The sequence below is a fragment of the Stegodyphus dumicola genome, chromosome X2 (genome assembly GCF_044657685.1).
Source record: "Stegodyphus dumicola isolate Sdum_Otavi_A_Nest chromosome X2, ASM4465768v1".
NCBI lineage: Eukaryota > Metazoa > Arthropoda > Arachnida > Araneae > Eresidae > Stegodyphus > Stegodyphus dumicola.
In genome coordinates, this window is record NC_140781.1 from 43,689,843 (window position 1) to 43,700,502 (window position 10,660).

At 31.5% G+C, this 10,660-nt stretch overlaps 1 protein-coding gene across 1 annotated transcript in view; it reads right to left on the reverse strand.

Annotated features, from left to right (window-relative positions):
• Positions 1-8,039, reverse strand: part of LOC118188829 (putative polypeptide N-acetylgalactosaminyltransferase 10) — a 202,697-nt gene extending 194,658 nt beyond the window's left edge. Inside the window, exon 1 of the mRNA XM_085808757.1 lies at positions 7,831-8,039. The gene's annotated coding sequence lies outside the window, so the exon portion shown is untranslated. The remainder of the gene's footprint in view (positions 1-7,830) is intronic.
• Positions 8,040-10,660: the final 2,621 nt, after the last annotated feature.

The following is a 10,660-nucleotide window of genomic DNA, read 5'->3' on the forward strand; positions in this document are numbered from 1 at the left end:
TTAGTATATTATTAAGAAAACCAAAACAGCTGAATTGGATCTTATGCCTTATCCCTTTACAGGAGCGTGGCAGTTAGCATAAAAGGTGGCAAGTCTTTCATAAACTGCTTATTCAAATTAATTTTCGTAAATAAGAGCGAAGTCAGCATTGAACTATTGTTAACTCTGTTTGCTAATCCTCTTAACTAAATATTGACCAGATAAGAAGCCACAAAATAATCCTTCAACAACGAAAAATCTGTGTGATCTATAGGAGCAATAAGATGCAAAACTCAAGGGAAGTAGCAACTAATTATCTTCCACAGATTCAGATCCTTTAGGGAAACTGAAAGCAATACGATGTGAGAATCTCAGGAGATTGGCCATCTTTTGTTCCTTTACATAACAAATTTGCGGTAACTGTTAACTCTTTTGCAGATAAATATTGCAATCCCGTAACACAAGAAATATCTCTACGAAATTGCATTAAACCTGTTTTGCCCACAAATTTCTTAAGACGACCACTTTTAAAAATGTTCAATACTTCTGCAAAAATTGTTAAATAGATGTACTGAATGATGAGCGGTAATCATGTTGTCTAACTAAGGCGGAGGCGATGTTTAAGACTATCGTCTCCAAGGAAAACAAATCATTTGCAATCACGAGGAGTAGGGTCATTCTAAGAAGATTTCACTGAATATACAATAACCTACTGTAATTTGAAGAGAAATATCTTTTCACTCCAGTCCCTTTGAATTATTCTGCTATTTTGCTATGAGTCATACTTGCTTCTCATCTTCCCAAATTCCTCGTATGTAATCTATGAAGTACATACTTTTAAGGAGAGCGATTGGCATCAGCGAAAAGGGCTAGCTTAGGAAAATTGAAACAACCAGGGAGAATTCCTCTCGAGGAAAATCTCATAATTAAATGGGGGATGCGGTCAGCCTTTTACATAGCTGTTAATTATTTAGGTGTAATTTATGAACATAAAAAACTACTTTTAATCAAGTTTTGATATTTATCAAGATTTTCTATACCTTTTGTTGTTTCATTTATAGAACAGACTAAAAATAATCTAAATCTATGTATATCTGTATTTTCCGAGTTTGGGAAAGGAAGGAGAGAGTGATCATCTGGCAAGGAGAAAGCGATGCATGGGGAAACCAGGTTGAGAACCATTACAAAATAATAAACCCCTACAAAGAAATAATAAAATATATCTCATAAATTTTAATTCTTAATACATACATGGCATCAGATATCCTATGAGTGTTATCACTAAAGAGCTTCACTATGTATTTCTATCATTTCATCATTTGGTATTTTTGATTCGATATATTACAAGAAAACTGGTAAAACTGCTCTTATCAGGCATTTTTACGAGTGTAAGGTATTTTAAATTTACTTAAATATTACTTTTAAAACGTTTAAATACAAGTTTAGTGTTTCATTATTAAATAAAGAGCCCGGTTTATATTTTTATTAATTTTTTATTCCTCGAAAATTTCTAGCACGTAATGAGATTAAACATCAGAATGTATTATGTTTTAAGCAAAATATTTAAGTAATTTTATGCGAAGGAAATGTTAAGAAGGGCTGGAAAAGAATTTAAGATTTTAGCAACGTTAATAAGGGCTGAAAAATTTTTTTAAGATTTCAGCAAATTGGTAAAACTGTTAATAGTTGCTTTTATCCAGAAATTTGTACAGCTGATTAATAAGTATGCAATTAATGAAAGTTTGCATTTAATGGAAAGAAGTCAAGAGAAATAAAGGGAGATAATCAAGGAGAAACGAATTGAAACCATAATACTGATGAGGTACATGGAAATAAGAGAAAAAAATAAAAGAAGAGGAGATAAAAAGAAAACAAACACAAAGATATTCAGACGCTATTAGAGCATGAATTGTGGTGAATACCACTTAACTCAGCCTGCTATTCCAAATGGAATGTTAAACATTTCCAGTCTCTCATTATAAAGATAAAAATAGCTCACAAATCGCTTCGCTATTAAGTGAAAGAGGAATCGGAAATTGCCTCGCTCTCAGAATTAAAATTCTTGCTACTAAATAGTGGGTTTTAGTCTTTAATGTAATGCTAAAAAATACAAAACGGTAGAATTAAAAGAGGAGAGATAAAAAAAAATCAGTATTTTTTTATTACAAGCAACCTTTTCACATACTGAGGGCTTTGGAAAAAATGACTAAGAGATTAAAAATTTATCTTACGTATATAAAGAGATCAAATCACAAATATTCTTAGAATATGGTGCGGGGATTAATGAAACCAATCTCGAGACTGTGAGGGAGAAGTTCTATAGAAAAAAAAATCTAAATTTATATAGATTCCCTGCAGAATAAAACTTTCATTCATCGAACGTTTTATCTAATTAATCAGTAGTTATAAAAAAGCAATGTACATTTAAATGTAAATACCACCATATTCAGTATGGTGTTTACTGTAGTTAACTGCAATGTAGATCGATCTGGGTCTGAATCCCGGAGAAGAAAGGGTCGCTTGTAAATTCAGTTTGTAAAGTTTTTGGACAATGAACGGGATTAAAAATTCGTAAAAGTGACTGTCATTTCGAATGGTTGCTGGCAAGAGAAAAGAAATCATGGATACCGACCTCTAAGGTGTAACTGATCAAAATTGGAATGAAGTCACGTTATCATCTACAAGTTAACCAAGGCTTTGGCCACCGACCGACACGATCTTCCACTTAGATATAATAAATTTGTGGACCTGATCTAGATTCTGTGTAGATCAGATGAGTTTATGTTAAGTTATGAAAGGGGCCTAGAACACGAGGGTTATCTGCCTAAAGAATGGAATGCCGTCGCGAAGGATTTTCTGAGGAAACCTGGCTTTTATTCACGTTACACAGGAAAAATACTCCGAAAATCAACCATGCGACCAGCCCATTCACCTAGGCTTTGGAACGGGGAACTCTACCAGGATTCAGCAGTCTTAACCACTCGGCAACTGATAGGGCATGTATCTTTTTCATATTCACAATTAACATTCCACTGTTATCGTAGCAAATATCTTCTTATAAACTGTGCAGTCACTGTAAAATCACATAGACTATTCGCTCGATACTAAGAAACTATTTGTTATGGTTCAACAACTCACAGAACTGCAAGCAGTAGTAAAAGACTTCTATTTGTTTAACATTCCGAATATTAATATCATTAAGAATATATAACGGTTAAGATTACTGAATATTAAAATATTTGCCCCCTAAAATGCTGAAATAAGACTTTTTATTAATTAGAACTGTCGCAGAGTTTTTATAGTTAACTTATCAAGTTATCGAAGATTAAGTTACCAAAATGTACACGAGAACTTCGACTAATCGAAACTCAGTCATTCAAAATTTTAGATGTATGGGACAATCTCATTGCAGTTTTAAAAATGATGTTACTTTTCCTGCTAATTCGGATTTTTTATTACATTGGAAATTTTATTATGCTTTCTTCAGTTTGCTTCCGTAAACTCGAATGTAATAAGAAATATAAACTGGATGTATTGTGTGTTTTAGAGATATTATTAAAAATAAAATAAAGACTAGAATTATCAATAAATATGTATATTGCTTTTAGATCCTTTATTTAGGCAAGTAATACCCTTTTTATTTAAGGGGAAATTAAAGGAATTATGGAATGTTGAATGACAGCCTCTCGAAGATTTGGCAATTTGCCAAGCAGGATGGATAATAAAAGGTAGATCTAATGTTTCATGCAATGGCAGCATATATTAAAGTGAATGACAAAAGTCTTGGTAGAGTAACCTAACGCAACGGCGACAAAAAGTGAGAAGTTACAGTCATAAGCTCTTAAGCTATAATTATTTCATAAGCTGTAGAATCATAACCTCCTAAGCTATAGCAGTGACTGATATTATATAAGAGTAGCAGGAACTAATACAGAACTCACATCAGCTTGAATTTTCGCCAAACATCGACTTTAGAAGTTATGTGTATTTTGTTTAAGCACTGGCAGAAAAATATGTTAATTTCATAAGCCTTCAAATAATGTTTCATTTGATGCTGTCATGAAAGAAATGTTTATCGAAAACTTCGTAGACGCGATAACTGACTGAGCTGAAAAGAAGAGCTGAATAACTGACCTCCGTTGCTGGGCAACGCTTCTAACAGAGCGTTTGGCTGTGGTGCGGGAAGAAAAGAATGCAGTGGAAAGGGGAAGGGTGTATCATAATAACACTGACGTAAAATATTTGATGGTTGATAAAGTACATAGATCATAGCTGCTGGAAAGAAATTAATTTGCAAGGAAAGAAATTTAAATATTTCAAAAATCTATCTTTTATTCAAAAATAACCATAAAGTCAATGCATTACAAATCTTATGATTGCTATGCTTTTGACAAAAGTGCTTTTATATTAATATTATTGTTGTTATTTTAGATTATTCGGGAAACAATACTACTTTCTTCAAGCATTTTGAGAATCGTAAAATCCATATTGTTTCAAAATTGCTTTTTTGGCAGCAATTAAGATAATACTATCGCTAATTTAGAATTTTTAAAGCATTCTAAGCATTCTTCTATGGTTAAAAAATTCTCAATAATTAAATACTTTAAAAGTAGTTTATAAAATGTATTATAACAAATTTAATTTAAGGAATTTTAAATCATTTAATTAGCATTGATATAATAATTTACTATTAAGTTCATGTTCGTATTTATTAACCCTTTAACTGTCAAGTTATTTTGATGATTTGGGTACACAAATTGTCAAATTTTTTTATTGGAAAAACCAAATGTAGCCGAAATAAACATCTCCCGATATATATTCGGGTATGACAATACTATGCACTCAAAAAAAAAATTACCCCGAGAAATACTCGGGCGTGACATTTTCGAACACCAGTGCTGTGCCCGAGATAATCTCGGGCATGACAGTTAAAAGGTTAAATGTATACCCACCCAATTCGATTACAATTAAAATTTTATTAAACTTATAAAGTATTTCTCCCGTCTTCTTAACGAGCCTTCGTCGTGTAGTGGTCTGCACGCGCAGCGCGTAATCGAGAGGTCTGCGGTTCGATTCCCAGCGAAAGCGTTGCTAATTTTTCATCTCGCCTGCTTCCAAAAATACCTACTTTCGCATTAGCATTTAACTAGCAAAACATTAGCTATTCTGCAGCAGTAATATACTATGCAATTGTCTAAATATATTTTTAGTACTACCGTGAAGGACCGAAATGTGGAGAATGTCGACATCCTCTGGTGAATGTTATTATTCACATAGTCTTTTAGTGTATGTCCGAAATGTTTGTTAAATATCCTTATTTATCTTATATCGGCAAATGTCGACATTCACCATGCACTGATGGTGAATGTTGAATAAAAATTTTTTGTTATGTTTTTAAATCTTACGTTATATTATTAAAACATTATGATACGTGCCAAATTAGAAGAAATTTTAATAACAGAGATGTAAATAAACTGTTGAACTTAAAACGAATAGTATATTCTGAATATGAAAATAAAATAACACCCATAATAAATTTATTTAATTATGTAATTGACGTTATACAAACATATTTATTGCCACAATTTAAACTGTTATTACACTTTGAATTGCACGAGAGTTCCTGTCTGCCTTCTCGGCTTTTCATTTCGATCTCCACCAGAGCATATCTGTGCTTGTCGAGATACACCGGTGATGATCCGAATGTATAAGAATATAACCAAATATTCGGTCTTCGATCGATGGATTTGGTATGTGTTGCCATTCAAATAAGAATGTTGACATTCTCCAATTTAGTTTTCAATTATCGTGTTGCCTAAGTGAAATGGGTTTCGGGAATATCAACTTATCAATATATCAATTCTGCTTATCAACTGCAAACTGTTTAACTCTACTTCTAACATATACTCTCAACTCCTTCCAAAATAACATTTAAGAGTTATGAGGTGGTAACGAATAAATGATATATAAGAGGATTCAAATAGGTTCCGGTATTTTTTTTAAAATTTTGTTCAAATGGTGACGAATAGAACATGTTTTTAGGGGGTAACCTCATATATTTTGTTATACGGATCGACATTAAAACTGCAATGCAGAAACAAATGACGGAACTTTTAAAGTTTTTTTTTTTTTTTTTTTTTTTTTTTTTTTTTTTTTTTTTTTAAGTTTTATGAATTGATAACTATAGTTTTTATGGTTTTCAATTTTTAATAATATTTTAATTAAAGAATTATGGTTAATTTCCCAAAGTTTAAAAAACAAATAAATAAATAATAAACATGCAATTATACTGCACGTTTATTCCGCCTTAGTCTCCAAATCAAGGAATTTAGAAGGAATAATTAAAAATACATTTTTAAGATAAACAAGAACGTATTACCTTCTGCTGAAATAATATAACTTAAAAATAAAAGAATATTAAGAATAACTATGTTATTAGGTAAAATGTAAATGCTTAGCGTTGCTAATGATAGAGGTTAGATGTACAACTACTAATAAAATTTTCTCACATTTATTTCGTTATTTTAAAATAACAAAATAAATCAGTCATTTAAAGTATTTCTCTAAATCTTTTGCAATATAAATTAAAAGATTTTTCATTTCTTTATACAGCTTCAGAAATTTGTTGATTGTCTTTTGGTATATTCAGGTTTTCGTTTGGTTAATTACGGCAAAGCCCTCGAGGGCTACCTGTCTAAGGGAAAGGGTGCCTTTGTGTAGGACGTTTTAAGGGAAACTGGATCGGATATACGTTAGACATAGGGAAAACCACGAAAACGCCCATGCAGCCAGTCCATTCACAAGGATGCGAACCACGGACAAAACTACCAGTATTTCAGCGACTTTACCGCTCGGCCAATGGCGGGCGGTGTATTCTTGGAAACGTTTCACATAAGATTCTCTTTTCTTCGTTTGATGCCAAGAATGCGATAACATGTAAAGGAATCAAACATTAAAATATTTATTTATTTATACATAAAAAAGTCAAATTCATTTATTTAGTTTAATTTGCTATCAAGGCAGAAAATTTATTAATAACTTTCAGATACATCCATTATGATCAGACATCTCGCTGAAAAAAGTTAATTTAAATTTACAACATTGTCAATGTAACAAAGCAGTTTCTAATAAATTCAATAAACAAGGACATATTAATAAATGCAACTCATAGTTATTGCTTTCTAAAACAGAAATGAATTTTGCAACTAGTTTACTAAAATCTTACAGATAAAGCTTAAATCAGCATAGTTTAAGAATTTAAGCTAAGCAAGAAACTTCTGGTCGTATTCATAGATTCTTTTTCTTCAAAATAATCGAAATGACGGAAAATTTTAAAAAAAGATGTACCTAAACTGTCGCTTCCTTAAGAAATTTATGATTTAAATCGACAGGACATATTAAATTACTACGAGGCTTTCTTTGAATTATTAGACAATGACAGGACATATTAAATTACTACGAGGCTTTCTTTGAATTCATGTTATTTAGTAAATGTAACTGATAATTGTTGTTTTCTATAATGGATATGAATTAATAATTTTAATTTTGCTTTCATACATACTGTTCAAAACAGTATAGTTTAACAGATGAAGACTGTTTAGGAACTTCTTGACATATTCACAGAAATTCGTTATCCGCAAAATCACTAAAAAGATATTAATTGAAAACTTAAGAAAGCATTTAAACTGCCGTTAGAGAAGCCGTTTATTTTTTAAACCTGTAAAACATATTTAATTATTTCGAAACTTTCACTTATATGGTGTAATGTTAGAATACAGAAAAATAACCGTTCTTTCAGTATGTTTCAATTTATCGATAGTTCTGTCATAAATATAATAAATTGTGTCTTACCTAATTCAGATGTAATTAGTCTTTTTCTGAACACTCAGAACTTTCTCATAGAATTGCTTTCTAATTAAAACTTCTGTTAGCTTTTTAATTCAGAAATGCAAGAACGTTCTACCGAAAGTAATTACATGAGCCTCATAGAGAAGTCAAATCGGATGCCTCAAATCGGATCATCGGCTGTCTCCGGAGTGATGCTCGTGGAGTATTGCAAGTTCACGCTCTTGCTAAACATTTTTGGAAAGATGTAGGAGCCGGGGTTTTATGACGTCATTTTCGAGACAGCGCCCTCTGTCAACATATTTTGCTCAGAGGATCTTAATGTTTCTTCGGAGAAACGTTTCCTAACTTTTGTTTCACAAAACTTCTGCAACAATATGAATATTTAAAACAAGAAAGCCAGTCTAAAATCTAATTTTTTGTATAAACTCCTTTTTTGTTTTTAACAAAAACGTATTTCACGTTAATTAATTTTTGATTTTTTTTTGTCTTAGTTTTGCACTCGTCTTTGTCATCTCTACTCTCAACTGAATTTCAGCCACGAACCAACCCTCTTTTATTCTTACACGTTTCTGATATATGAGTATACAGATTCATTGTTTATCGGTGTAAACTCATGTGAAACAAATGCTCTCATTGTATTCTCAAAATTTCATCCATTCAAAATAATATAGTCCTCAAATTTAAGCTTTGATAATTATGGATTATGCTTTCTATTATGTTGCATTTTGTAGATCGAAAATCGTGCTTCCTAGAACAATATACAACAATAAATTCATATACAACAATAAATTTCAGCTTGTCTTCTCTTTTTAAATCCGTTTATAATAATGTATTTAATTTATTAACTTTTATGTTATTACTATATATGCTGATAATTTTATCTATACCACTATATATTTTTATTTTACTTACGAAATAACGTTTTAGCTTACTTTCCAAGATCTCGTTTTATTTTCCCGTACTTGCTCCAGAAAAAAGTAAATTAACAAAGAGTTTTTACGAAATCAGTTTTTAGTTCTTAAAATAACTTATATTTACAAACCGACAAATCTTAAATCCTGGTCTTTTTAGCCCAAAGAAGCGTTAGCTCAGAAAGGCTATTAGTTTCTTTTTGGCATTTTGCGTCGACTCACTGTAAATGCCCGTATCAGTTTCCAAATTGTTGTGACCAAATATTATCGCCCTGTGTTATACTTAAAGAAATTAAATAGTGAAGAATCTGCATAAATAGAATCTGCATCTGTGTATATGTTTCTCGCATTATGATAAAACGACGGTACCTAGAGCCATCAAATTTTGAGTAACGTAATCCTCCTCCGAATATGGGCATTTGACAGCCCATATTTGGAAGTTGGTATTTTTTTTTATTATCTATTTCATATTTTGTATTTTGTAAAGAATTTATGAGTTTTTGATTAAGAAACTCAACGATTTCAAAGCGAGTAATCACAACACTGTACGAAAAAAAAAAAAAAAAAAAGAAAAAAAAAAAAAAACAATTTTATCTCCAGCGCTCGAGACTGTGTATCGGAAATTCTAAAGATATGCTCACTTAAAAATTATTTTACGATATTGCTGTTGAATTGAATTTTATGATTTAAGTGCGAAGAACATGATATTTGATAAATAAAATAACACAGATAGCGTTAAAAGAACATCCCTTTTGGAGTAATGTAAAATCTGAAAGTTTTTAGATTTTTTTTTAGTTACAAACCAGGTTTTGCTTGACAGGTATTTAAAATTTTATAATGTATTAACACTACTAACTAATGCATTATTCTATTATAATAATTATTATGATGGGTCAGGCAAGAGAAAGAAAGTACTTTGAGCTTAGGTACTCCCTCGCATCGTAATGTCAAACATTGTTAAACATGCTGTTTTTGAACAACACTTTCTCCAACGTTTAAAGATGACTGCGAAGCAGTTTTTTCAGCAAGCATCTAAGATGACTGTGAAGTAGTTTATTCAACAACAAAGATAGAGTAACTGGTAAGCCCTCAACTGGTATAACGTTTAGGTATTTAATTTTGAAAGTGCGGCATCATTTTAGAGATTACTGCCATCTTTAACAAGCTGTGAAAGAAATTTTTGAAAGCATGGAATGCAGATTTTAATGCATTTTTACATTAAAAATTTATAATTCCTTTTATTCAGGCGAATTTCAAAGAATAATTGCATGTTATCGTTTAGACATAACGCAGAGATGACGAACTCTAAGGATATAACTTCCGAACGTTTGCTGTATTTAGGTAAATATAATATCTAAGTCAAGTTAATCAACAATGCACTGGTTTAGGCAAATTTGTATTTTTAAATATTTTACTGAATTAACTACACACAGAAATAATATCAAAATTATTGTGCTGTTTAGATCCGATGAGTAAGCATTTTTTTTTTTTTTTTTTTTTTTTTTTTTTTTTTTTGCATTATTCAATTACGGCAAAGCACACGAGGGCTATCTGCCTAAAGGGAGGGATGCCTTCGTGGAGGCCTTTCTAAGGGGAACTGGATCGTATACACGTTACACATGGGGAAAACCACGAAAACGCCCAAGCAGCCAGCCCCCGTTCGCGGGATTCGAACCTCGGACCGAACTACCAGTGTTCAGCGTCTTTACCGCTCGGCCGCTGGTGGGCCTCTGATGAGTAAGAAAGCAATGAAATGTTTGCTTTGGGGAAAGAGTAAAGATGAAGAAAGCCTAATCCATAATATTCAGTACAAACTCTTTAATTCACGGAATTTAAAAGTTCCTTGATGCTACTACAGTTCTGAAAAAGAATTGCATGAAAGCGGGAAAGTTCAGTGACGTATATATTCTGTATATATTTCT